The sequence below is a fragment of the Mus musculus genome, chromosome 9, assembly GCF_000001635.26.
Source record: "Mus musculus strain C57BL/6J chromosome 9, GRCm38.p6 C57BL/6J".
Lineage (NCBI taxonomy): Eukaryota > Metazoa > Chordata > Mammalia > Rodentia > Muridae > Mus > Mus musculus.
Window position 1 is genome coordinate 93,958,569 of NC_000075.6, and position 13,495 is coordinate 93,972,063.

Genomic DNA, 13,495 nt, shown 5'->3' on the forward strand with positions numbered 1-13,495 from the left:
TAAAGTTTCAAATAAAAGCGAGGTTTCTTTTCTTTTACAACTATACACACACAACATTTTTCTATATAAGATTATGCTTATAACTCAAGCATCAAAATTGTAAAACAGACTCATCACTATATGCATCAATGAGTCAGTTAGGACTGAATGATCTCAAAAACCCCTTCTTCCTTTTCTTTTTTTTTTCTTTCCATTTTTTATTAGGTATTTAGCTCATTTACATTTCCAATGCTATACCAAAAGTCCCCCATACCCACCCACCCCCACTCCCCTACCCGCCCACTCCCCCTTTTTGGCCCTGGCGTTCCCCTGTTCTGGGGCATATAAAGTTTGTGTGTCCAATGGGCCTCTCTTTCCAGTGATGGCCGACTAGGCCATCTTTTGATACATATGCAGCTAGAGTCAAGAGCTCCGGGGTACTGGTTAGTTCATAATGTTGATCCACCTATAGGGTTGCAGATCCCTTTAGCTCCTTGGGTACTTTCTCTAGCTCCTCCATTGGGAGCCCTGTGATCCATTCATTAGCTGACTGTGGGCATCCACTTCTGTGTTTGCTAGGCCCCGGCATAGTCTCACAAGAGACAGCTACATCTGGGTCCTTTCAATAAAATCTTGCTAGTGTATGCAATGGTGTCAGCGTTTGGATGCTGATTATGGGGTGGATCCCTGGATAAGGCAGTCTCTACATGGACCATCCTTTCATCTCAGCTCCAAACTTTGTCTCTGTAACTCCTTCCAAGGGTGTTTTGTTCCCACTTCTAAGGAGGGGTATAGTGTCCACACTTCAGTCTTCATTTTTCTTGAGTTTCATGTGTTTAGGAAATTGTATCTTATATCTTGGGTATCCTAGGTTTTGGGCTAATATCCACTTATCAGTGAGTACATATTGTGTGAGTTCCTTTGTGAATGTGTTACCTCACTCAGGATGATGCCCTCCAGGTCCATCCATTTGGCTAGGAATTTCATAAATTCATTCTTTTTAATAGCTGAGTAGTACTCCATTGTGTAGATGTACCACATTTTCTGTATCCATTCCTCTATTGAGGGGCATCTGGGTTCTTTCCAGCTTCTGGCTATTATAAATAAGGCTGCTATGAACATAGTGGAGCATGTGTCCTTCTTACCAGTTGGGGCATCTTCTGGATATATGCCCAGGAGAGGTATTGCTGGATCCTCCGGTAGTACTATGTCCAATTTTCTGAGGAACCGCCAGACGGATTTCCAGAGTGGTTGTACAAGCCTGCAATTCCACCAACAATGGAGGAGCGTTCCTCTTTCTCCACATCCTCGACAGCATCTGCTGTCACCTGAATTTTTGATCTTAGCCATTCTGACTGGTGTGAGGTGGAATCTCAGGGTTGTTTTGATTTGCATTTCCCTGATGATTAAGGATGTTGAACATTTTTTCAGGTGCTTCTCTGCCATTCGGTATTGCTCAGGTGAGAATTCTTTGTTCAGTTCTGAGCCCCATTTTTTAATGGGGTTATTTGATTTTCTGAAGTCCACCTTCTTGAGTTCTTTATATATGTTGGATATTAGTCCCCTATCTGATTTAGGATAGGTAAAGATCCTTTCCCAATCTGTTGGTGGTCTCTTTGTCTTATTGACGGTGTCTTTTGCCTTGCAGAAACTTTGGAGTTTCGTTAGGTCCCATTTTTCAATTCTCGATCTTACAGCACAAGCCATTGCTGTTCTGTTCAGGAATTTTTCCCCTGTGCCCATATCTTCAAGGCTTTTCCCCACTTTCTCCTCTATAAGTTTCAGTGTCTCTGGTTTTATGTGAAGTTCTTTGATCCATTTAGATTTGACCTTAGTACAAGGAGATAAGTATGGATCGATTCGCATTCTTCTACATGATAACAACCAGTTGTGCCAGCACCAATTGTTGAAAAAGCTGTCTTTCTTCCACTGGATGGTTTTAGCTCCCTTGTCGAAGATCAAGTGACCATAGGTGTGTGGGTTCATTTCTGGGTCTTCAATTCTATTCCATTGGTCTACTTGTCTGTCTCTATACCAGTACCATGCAGTTTTTACCACAATTGCTCTGTAGTAAAGCTTTAGGTCAGGCATGGTGATTCCACCAGAGGTTCTTTTATCCTTGAGAAGAGTTTTTGCTATCCTAGGTTTTTTGTTATTCCAGATGAATTTGCAAATTTCTCCTTCTAATTCGTTGAAGAATTGAGTTGGAATTTTGATGGGGATTGCATTGAATCTGTAGATTGCTTTTGGCAAGATAGCCATTTTTACAATGTTGATCCTGCCAATCCATGAGCATGGGAGATCTTTCCATCTTCTGAGATCTTCTTTAATTTCTTTCTTCAGAGACTTGAAGTTTTTATCATACAGATCTTTCACTTCCTTAGTTAGAGTCACTCCGAGATATTTTATATTATTTGTGACTATTGAGAAGGGTGTTGTTTCCCTAATTTCTTTCTCAGCCTGTTTATTCTTTGTGTAGAGAAAGGCCATTGACTTGTTTGAGTTAATTTTATATCCAGCTACTTCACCGAAGCTGTTTATCAGGTTTAGGAGTTCTCTGGTGGAATTTTTAGGGTCACTTATATATACTATCATATCATCTGCAAAAAGTGATATTTTGACTTCCTCCTTTCCAATTTGTATCCCCTTGATCTCCTTTTGTTGTCGAATTGCTCTGGCTAATACTTCAAGTACTATGTTGAAAAAGTAGGGAGAAAGTGGGCAGCCTTGTCTAGTCCCTGATTTTAGTGGGATTGCTTCCAGCTTCTCTCCATTTACTTTGATGTTGGCTCCTGGTTTGCTGTAGATTGCTTTTATCATGTTTAGGTATGGGCCTTGAATTCCTGATCTTTCCAGAACTTTTATCATGAATGGGTGTTGGATCTTGTCAAATGCTTTTTCTGCATCTAACGAGATGATCATGTGGTTTTTGTCTTTGAGTTTGTTTATATAGTGGATTACATTGATGGATTTTCGTATATTAAACCATCCCTGCATCCCTGGAATAAAACCTACTTGGTCAGGATGGATGATTGCTTTAATGTGTTCTTGGATTCGGTTAGCGAGAATTTTATTGAGGATTTTTGCATCGATATTCATAAGAGAAATTGGTCTGAAGTTCTCTATCTTTGTTGGATCTTTCTGTGGTTTAGGTATCAGAGTAATAGTGGCTTCATAAAATGAGTTGGGTAGAGTACTTTCTACTTCTATCTTGTGAAAAAGTTTGTGCAGAACTGGAATTAGATCTTCTTTGAAGGTCTGATAGAACTCTGCACTAAACCCGTCTGGTCCTGGGCTTTTTTTGGCTGGGAGACTATTTATAACTGCTTCTATTTCTTTAGGGGATATGGGACTGTTTAGAAGGTCAACTTGATCCTGATTCAACTTTGGTACCTGGTATCTGTCCAGAAATTTGTCCATTTCGTCCAGGTTTTCCAGTTTTGTTGAGTATAGCCTTTTGTAGAAGGATCTGATGGTGTTTTGGATTTCTTCAGGATCTGTTGTTATGTCTCCCTTTTCATTTCTGATTTTGTTAATTAGGATTTTGTCTCTGTGCCCTCTAGTGAGTCTAGCTAAGGGTTTATCTATCTTGTTGATTTTCTCAAAGAACCAACTCCTCGTTTGGTTAATTCTTTGAATAGTTCTTCTTGTTTCCACTTGGTTGATTTCACCCCTGAGTTTGATTATTTCCTGCCGTCTACTCCTCTTGGGTGAATTTGCTTCCTTTTTTTCTAGAGCTTTTAGATGTGTTGTCAAGCTGCTAGTATGTGCTCTCTCCCGTTTCTTCATGGAGGCACTCAGAGCTATGAGTTTCCCTCTTAGAAATGCTTTCATTGTGTCCCAAAGGTTTGGGTACATTGTGGCTTCATTTTCATTAAACTCTAAAAAGTCTTTAATTTCTTTCTTTATTCCTTCCTTGACCAAGGTATCATTGAGAAGAGTGTTGTTCAGTTTCCAAGTGAGTGTTGGCTTTCTGTTATTTTTTTTTTGTTATTGAAGATCAGCCTTAGTGCATGGTGATCTGATAGGATACATGGGACAATTTCAATATTTTTGAATCTGTTGAGGCCTGTTTTGTGACCTATTATGTGGTCAATTTTGGAGAAGTTACCATGAGGTGCTGAGAAGAAGGTATATCTTTTTGTTTTAGGATAAAATGTTCTGTAGATATCTGTCAGATCCATTTGTTTCATCACTTCTGTTAGTTTCAGTGTGTCCCTGTTTAGTTTCTGTTTCCATGATCTGTCCATTGGTGAAAGTGGTGTGTTGAAGTCTCCCACTATTATTGTGTGAGGTGCAATGTGTGCTTTGATCTTTACTAAAGTTTCTTTAATGAATGTGGCTGCCCTTGTATTTGGAGCATAGATATTCAGAAATGAGGGTTCCTCTTGGAGGATTTTACCTTTGATGAGAACGAAGTGCCCCTCCTTGTCTTTTTTGATGACTTTGGGTTGGAAGTCAATCTTATCAGATATTAGGATGGCTACTCCAGCTTGTTTCTTCATACCATTTGCTTGGAAAATTGTTTTCCAGCCTTTTATTCTGAGGTAGTGTCCATCTTTTTCTCTGAGATGTGTCTCCTGTAAACAGCAAAATGTTGGGTCTTGTTTGTGTAGCCAGTTTGTTAGTGTATGTCTTTTTATTGGGGAGTTGAGACCATTGATGTTAAGAGATATTAAGGACCTTCTTCCTTTTCTTTTGTCTGGTGTTTCTATCCTTTCTGTTGATGGAGCAGTTTATTGTTTCCAAATAAGCTACCTTGACCTCAGTGAGACAGACAAGGCACTGTGAGTCTTGCCATGTACACAGCCATGTAACGATCATGTAACTTTCATCTTTTGGGTCATCTTAATAATTGAACCAATTTTGCAAAATTTAATTTGTCCACACAGTTGTGAGTTGGCATGCCATAGTAACCTTGCTCTGTGTTTCTTGATTCCACTAGTGGTTATTTTGTTTTTGTTTTTTGTTTTTGTTTTTGTTTTTGTTTTTTATCCTAAGGAATTTATAGTATAGTGTGGTTTTGTTGTTGATTGTTTTTTAAAATTTTTTGTTTGTTTTTTGATGTAAAAAATGAAACACTGTTTCATTGTAATGTTCACATTACTTATATATTTGTGTGAGGGTGTGTGTAATAGGCATGTAGAGTTCAGAGGAATATTTACAGGAGCAGATCCTTTCTTCTAGATCCTAAGATATAACTCAGGCAGGCAAAAGTAGTGCAGGGACCTGTACTTTTAGATGAGAGACAAGATGCTGAGTCTCCATCCCTTCCTGTTTAACTATTGGCTACATCTGGATTCTAGGGGATGAATGGATGGTATCTTCAAATATTCTCCAGGCCACAGCAGATACATACATACACAAGTTCATACAGGTGCCCTGATGGAACTCAGTGGTTCACAAAGCCAAAAAGAGAACATGGATGTTAGAAAGAAACCAGTAGTGTTGACAGGATGGGAGGGAGATGGAAGGAATTTGGGGAAGAAAATCAGAATGCATTATATACATATATAAAATTATCAAAAAAGATGTAACTGAATATTACAAAACCATATTTTAATTGATATATAAAAACATTAAAATGTATGTATTAATGGTGTTTTATATACCATTTCCATGAATACAAATCCTTGTCTAATATTTCTTTTGTTGAAATTTCTTTTTTTATTGGATATTTTCTTTATTTACATTTCCAGTGTTATCCCCTTTCCAGGTTTCTCCTCCACGAACCTCCTATCCCATAACCCCTCCCCCTGCTTCTATGAAGGTGTTTGCCCACTCACCCACCCACCCACTCCTGCCTCCCCTCCCTGGTATTCTCCTACACTGGGGCATCAAGTCTTCTCAGGACCAAGAGCTTCTCTTCCCATTGATGCCTCGTGTAGTATTTAAGTTACATTAAAGATACCATCTTCCTCAAATAGCTATCATTTTATGGAATTAAAAACATTCAGAATTCTATTACCCAGCTCTTGTAAACAAATGGTGTACTGATATTATTTATTCCAGGAATATATACTTAACCATGGTTATAAGCTAGTAGCATATAAGTTATATACTTTAAAAATTAATTTCTTAAATATTTCACTATAGCTATGTTGAAATGATACTAATGAATATTAGTTGTATCCTAACTGTGTACATGCAATTTTATAAGCATGTATTTCCAAATATACCTGGAAAGTACAATCTAGATCATCAATTTTTTCTAATATGGAAACAAATAAATGTGTCTTGAATAGCTCATCTAACATGATACAACTGTTAAAAGTATGTACATAAATTTGAATAAATAGGTTTTTATAGAGAAAATTATATATTTTAATAAACTCAGATCTCAGAGAACAGCTTTCAAATTAAAACTAGCTCTATCCTTAAAATAAACTCTAAAATATAGCCTTGATTTATCTCTGGATTATTTTTAATGTAATAATGATTGCAACATGATTATCCCAGTTTGCCCTAGCTTGCTCTGACACATGTCAAGCACCATTTATAGATACTGGTATTCAAGAGAATGAATCTAGGCTATACACTCAGGTAAGCTCTTAGTTTAATTTACAAATAAACTTGACAATTAAAGAAATATACTAATGATGCTTTTTAAACACATTATATAATCAGTCTCATTGAATATCCTAAATACCACAATTACCAGAAAAGATAAGATTTGGTAGATTCAATACTATGGCCTCCTCCAAAAAATTCAATTTTGATAAAAATAAAATGAAATCTTTCTTATCAATTCTTCAGAACTTTTGAAATTTGAAAACATTTAACTTTTGCTGAGTAGCAAATTTTCACTTTTATTAAATTTGAATATCTTTGATATTTTTCCTGGTTAGTACAGGAACTGGTTGTTCCTTGGACTCTTGCAATAGACTCTGAGGATCCTTACACTATGGAGGAATTTGGTAGCCTGAAGCTCTAGATGATTCTACTGTGGTCCCTAGACAATGGAATTTCACACTGTGATGAGTTAGCCACTGAAGTCCTAACTCCTACAGTAGAGGATAATACCTAAGCAGTGATGTTACACTGGACTTCCTGGTAAACTGTATAGATTAATAACATGATAATGCAAAACCTATTGGAGTCTAGAAAGATGGTTCAACTGGCAAAAGGGTCCAAGACAAGGCTAGCAATCTAAGCTTAATCCCCAGACTCATAGGTCAGAAGGAAAGAACCGATTCTCCTAAATTATCTTCCACATAAATATACAACATTAATGTTTTCCCAATAAAAGAATACTAAACTAATGTAACACATTTCTTTACAAACAACTTATGAGCTCAATTTAATCAATGGCATAACCAAAAGATAAACAAGGTATAATAAACTTTCCTTTTTTATCTTCACCTAAAAGGAACAAGCTATTGCATCCCTATTTCTGGTTCCTTATTTATACTTCCTGCTTCTTTGAATAATCTTTTACAGAAGAATTGGAAGAAAAAGATTGCTACATCTTCAGAAGTGGACATCATATACAATGATCACAGATACATAATTTGTAGCCAAGAGTGGGATAGCTCAGGAGATGAGACTTCCGTGAGTCTTAATTCTTCAGTTGTAGTACAAAATAAGCTGGATGTGGCTCAAAGAATGGAGCACTGTTTCTATTTTAACCACTAAACACTTGTTTTGTCTTCAAAACATTATCTTCAAAACCAGTATGATCCAGAAACAAGTCATTGCTTGGCACATATCCTCCTTATGAGTGGAGGGTTGGAAGAACTAGAGTCTCACAGACATAGTAATCTTCTCAGCTTTTAATTCTCATTTTCTTTCTATGTGTGCAAATATTCTATGAACAATTTCCTATAGAAAGATGGAAAGGGGAAAAACGTTTGAAATGTAAATAAAGAAAATATCCAATAAAAGGAAAAAACTAAAAAGGAAGGAAGGAAGGAAGGAAGGAAGGAAGGAAGGAAGGAAGGAAGGAAGGTGACTGTGTATCTTTCTTCTTCATTCCAAACAAAATGTTAAGAAAAAAATCATGCATTATTCTGAGAACTATATCCCTTTCTGTTCACTGCCTTCCTGGATATTAAACAGATTTAGTTTCTATTATAACTACTTGGATATTATAAATTTTATTTATGGCTTATATTTATATTCAAAACTATTAGAGCTAATCTTTTAATCCCTCGATTTTAGACTTAGTCTATATGCACTTAAAGGATTAATATAATAATACAGCGACATGAATAGGATCAGGGGAATGCTTTCACATGATATTGACTACTCACTGAGTTTGGGTAAAATGGCATATATTTGTATAAGCTTTAAAGCAACTAAAGAAACAAAAGCCAAGTAGACATTTCTGCTACTCTGTGGATTTCAAATCTTCTCAAACATCTTTAAGCTTCTTTTATAATTTTAACTATTCCATATGAAAATAAATATCTTTTTCTCTCCTATAAATACAATCTCATAGTAATAAAAATAGATGAACATTAATCTTTTTGTGGAATAGCTGTAGTACTTTTTGCATTAAGGTAGAAGTCAATAGCCAGGGCCTGTATTAAGCCTGTCTACACATGAAAGACCCTGAGAGCTAAGAGTAGCAATGTGCACCTTTGGAAAAAATTGAAATTATTAAAAACCCACAGAAGTTGCTCAATAAACTTCATTGTGTAAGTCAGAGACAACCACCTGGGAACAAGATTAACATCAAGGTTAAAATTTTTTCAGCAAAATTTAAAAGAAAGGTCCATACTGTGAAGTCTAAATCTCTAAAGTCCCCAGAAGGGCAAGCAACAAGCTGAGTACCCCCAGTAGATGTAAATGATGGCAGTTTATGGGAAGTAAGGGTATGGGATTTACCATGGGAGCTAAGGGACGTGACTAGAGAAAAGGGCAAGATGCCTCATTTAAGAAGATACAGAATGGAAAACCAGGAGACCAATTAAACCACAAATCTCTGCTGGTTTATAGCCACTATTTATTAAACACACTGTTGCTACACAGAAGTCCTAGGACCACAACTAAACTGGGTGTAAACACCACTGACTGGGCTGAGCTATATAGATAACACTGGTGTGCTTGCTCTGGGTGGGAAATACAGATATGCACGTGAATGCATGCGTGTGTGTGTGTGTGTGTGTGTGTGTGTGTGTGTGTGTGTGTGTGTGTGTGCACGCACACACAGACATACACACTGGCAACCCAACATGAAAAACTTGGGAAATGTAAGTAGGGTACTTTTTTTTTCACATTCAGGACAAAGGAAAAGTGGTTGTCTGTTGGAAACAGAAATACAGAGGCGGGATGACACTGGCAGCTAATAGCATAAGATCTAATCATGCAATCAGATTATTGAAGAGGTGAGTCCTTTCAGAACCCAGCAGAATCATATCTACAGTTAGGAGAATTTGGGCAAAAGGCTAGGAAAAAAAAACCAAACAAAACAAAAGCAAACACCTTTGTGGTCCAGATCAATATAAACCTCTGCAGGTAGCTTTATATGGGGCATTCCAGAGGACCCCCAAGTCTGCCATAGCATTTTGGTTTCAAACATCAAACTGGGGTAGTAAAATACTCCATTATTTTCTCATACATTCCTAAACTGGTCCCAGAGAACCAGCATAGTCAGAAGCAGTCACCAAATATTTCTCTGGGTGTTGGAACTCGACCCAGGAGCACGGAACAATCTGCAATTGCTCTGATAGGCAGGGCCCACAGCCTCTCACACCATCTTCCAATCGGCATTTGTAGGATAACTGAGCTGTCTCTACCTGAATTCAAAATGAAAGTTACAATTTTGTTTTTTAAGTCATTAATTTGCCTGTGTCATATGAGAAATTACACCTCATGAACAGAAGTTAAGAATGAGACAGGAGAGAAGAAAAAAAAAAAAAAGACAACTTTGCACTAGGATGAAAAAAGCTATCTTCCTGAATGCATTGAAATTAATAAAATGTCTCTTTTGCAAAGATGCAGGGGGTAATTGCTCTTAAAAGGATCTATGTAACACACAAAGCTTTCCCTTGAAAATGTGGGTGTGGGTGTGTTGGCTCAGCAATTTGGTCCAAGAATTGTGAAGCAGGAAAGAATATTGAGCTTACAAGGAATCTAGGAGAGGGGTGAGAGCCCTAGAACCTACTCAAAGCACCGTGATTCTGTGAATCACCTCTAACTTCCCATATCTTCCTCAAACTACAAACTGAGGATCTCTAATCTAAAAATCAAATATCTAAAATGCTTCAAACTCTGAAAAATTTTAAGCACCGTCATATTGCCACAGGGTAAAATTTTGTATTCAGGTTCTCTCGAGGAAGAGGCTATTGTCAATGCACAGATTAAAAAATATTATATAAAACCATCTCTTGAAAAATAAAAGAAATTACTTTTTAACAAAATCAGCTTTAGGTAATGTACAGAAGTTGTTTGTTGTGCATATGTAAATTTTTCTAACTGAAAATTTCTGAAATCTGTCCACCTCTCCAAAGCAAAGCCCAAACTCTCTCCATAGTGAATTTCTGATCCTTTGTCTGCTCTTTTTTTTTTTTTCCTCCAGAAGAAGCCGAGTCCTCCTCTTCTCCCCTGATACCCACAGTGTGCTTCGGCAGCTCAACACCCCTCCGCAGATAGATATAGACCCACAGTCCCTTGTGATGGAATCTTATTTGTAGCCTTCCAGAATGAAATTCCTTTGTGAACTTTCTCACAAACTGTAAAGTTCAATTTCTCCCAGTTGCCAAGGAAACAGCCTGTGACTGTAAGACCGGTGGTGGCCACAGGGTCAGCTCTGCCAGCCTGGCTACCCCTCTCAAGACAGACACAGCCAGAAGTCTCTGTCCCAAAGCGGGAGCCATTGCACTCTCTGTTGTACACAATATGCAGTTTTCTTTGACTAAATTAGAGTGTAATTGGAATAATGACCAAAAATTACCATCATTAGTGCTTCAGAATTTAATAGTATGAAGCCTCCTGTATTAAAATTTTTAGTCACGGAAGTACGTTTTAACTTGGTGAGTCAATTGAATATGAATAAAATATGACCACTGCTATATGTTCACAATGAAAGATATAAAGTAAATTGAAAAATATCCAATTAGCCAGTGTCCCAAGGAACCCGCTTGCTTCTCTGGTGGATATTGCCTGGGATGGCTGTACACTTGATTCTATCTTGGCACTAGATCTCAGTTCTATTTTCCCTTCTGAGTCTCTCCATCAAATGTAACTCTCATTCTCTGTCATAAAAGAAGCAATTGTCTCTCCCACTCACTTTCTCTACCCTGCTCCCCTTCCACCCACACACCCTGTGCCACCATTGCTCGGCCAGAGGTTGGGCAATTTTCCCTGCAACAAACACATTTCTTAAAAGAGAATGCAGACTTGTCTCCTTGGCAACATTTCCAGTGAAAAGTTTTCATGTGATTTACCAACTGGAGAAATCGTTAATAGGCAAATTCCACATTTGGAGGTCATCTTCTGATTTAAATGACAACTTATTAAATCTCATCTGACACGAAGACTCAGTCTGACCTCGACCTAGATACATGCCAAGTGATATTTGGGTTAGTGAAAGCTAAAGAGAGAAACACACTCTGCATCTTATTTAGTCATGGTAGGTATCAGATCGCGCAGATTTAAATATTTATGTGTGCAGCTGTTTAGTTTTTTAAAATTGAAATGTTCTTTTGCTTTGTGTTTGTTTGCCTCTTCCCTATCAGGCTAGACTCCACCTTTTCACAAGGCCCTCTGACATGGTTCCCTGAGCTCAGCAGTGAGCACCGTGTTTTTCTGTAGCCACAATTGTTTTACTTCTTTATAAAGCACATTACAGTCTGTGAATACACACGCAGGCATGCATACATGCATGAATGCATGTGTGCACGCTTGCGCGCGCGCGCGCACACACACACACACACACACACACACATTTAGTGGTTTACTGTTTATTAAAGATACAAGACAGCAATTTACAGCTTAAAAATATGTGAATAAGTGAAATACCAACCATAACATTTCATTTAAGCGCAGTAAGATTGTAAGCCATCTGTGGTGACACACACCTACAATGTCTGCTCCTGAGGTGTAGAGGCAGGAGGATCAGGGTTCAAGAAGTTCAGCTTCAGCTTCATAGCAATTTGAGGCCAGTCTCTGCTACAAGAGACACGTTCTCAAAGAAAGGAAAAAAATAAAATAAAATAAAATAAAATAAAATAAAATAAAATAAAATAAAATCCTCAGCCTTCCTAAACTCAACAATAACATAGATATAAATGTTCTCTGACATTTTAACATAATCACAGACAAAACGAGTGAGCAATCGTTAATATACTGTCGCTTCCTGTTCTGACCAGCAGAAAAGAGCAACAACACTACGTTCTTCTCAAAGCAGTTTATTCTGGAACCTTTCAACATCATGCATGAATCTCTCTCCAGAAATCAATCTCTCCAGGAAAAAACAACACCAACCAACCCGACCCCAATCGCAATTCCTTATATATCCTCTCAACCATGCCCCATCAGCCCAGTCCATGTAACAGCAGTCCATTGGCCAGAATCATCACTCGTCATATGGTCCAATCTTGCATCATGGTGCACTTGTGCAGTTCTCACGATGGATGTGGCTTATTTTCAGGTGTATGAGGAAGAAGGTGAAAGTCATAAAACTTGGCTACAGTTCTGGGCGCCATCTTGGGACTGCTGCCACACCTGCTCCTCACAATATACAAATATAGGGAAGTATGTTACATGTGTGTAATTTCTACATTTTTATGAAATGTTATCCATTTGTTTATTGCTGAGGAGTATTTGTTTCTGTAGAATAAAACAAATAAAATTATTAAGAACCAGATGTGAATTAATCATGCAAAAGAAAAATGAAAGGTGTAATTTTTAGTAATAGATGAAGATAAAGACACCAAATAACTAAATACATGAGAGACATGGAGGGTCTTGATTGTCATGTAGTTTTGAGATTTCGAATGGCTCCAATATTGTTGAGACTGATGATCTAACATGCCTATCACAGACAATCCCTGAACGTTTTTATGAAGAAAATACCTAATTAAAAAAATTAATTAAAAAAAAGAAGAAACTGTGAAACACAGTTGAGGAGTGACTAGAGGAAACTCATTCTGATAGGAAGTGATTAATTATTCAAGCACATATGAAATTAGACTGGAGGCCCCAGGGAGTAGAGGTCTGCTGGGGTGGAGGGAGGAGTAGGGATATACTCGTGAAGACTGAAATGGGGGGGCGGGGTGGAAGGAGGAGGTATGGATGTGGAAAAGTCAGAATGTGGACAGGGAAGGAGGATAAAACCTGGAGTGTGTAAAAGAAAAAATAATTAAATAAAATTCTTTAAAAAGGGAAAAGAAAAACAAAATTAAATATGTCCAATCCAATTTTCCAAATTAATGTAGGCCAGTAGGAGTAACCAGTGTTGAGTTCTTTTTAAGAAACAAACAAAACAAAACCCCAAAATCAAAGGTATTGATTATGGAACACAGCAGTACAGTACTTATCTAATAAGTGTGAGGTTTGGGGTAAATCCATA

The 13,495-nt window shown here is 37.5% G+C and overlaps 1 long non-coding RNA gene across 1 annotated transcript in view; it reads right to left on the reverse strand.

Annotated features, from left to right (window-relative positions):
- Positions 1–12,179: 12,179 nt before the first annotated feature.
- Positions 12,180–13,495, reverse strand: part of Gm39401 — a 9,402-nt gene continuing 8,086 nt past the window's right edge. Inside the window, exon 3 of the long non-coding RNA XR_871014.2 lies at positions 12,180–12,753. This is a non-coding gene — a long non-coding RNA (predicted gene, 39401). The remainder of the gene's footprint in view (positions 12,754–13,495) is intronic.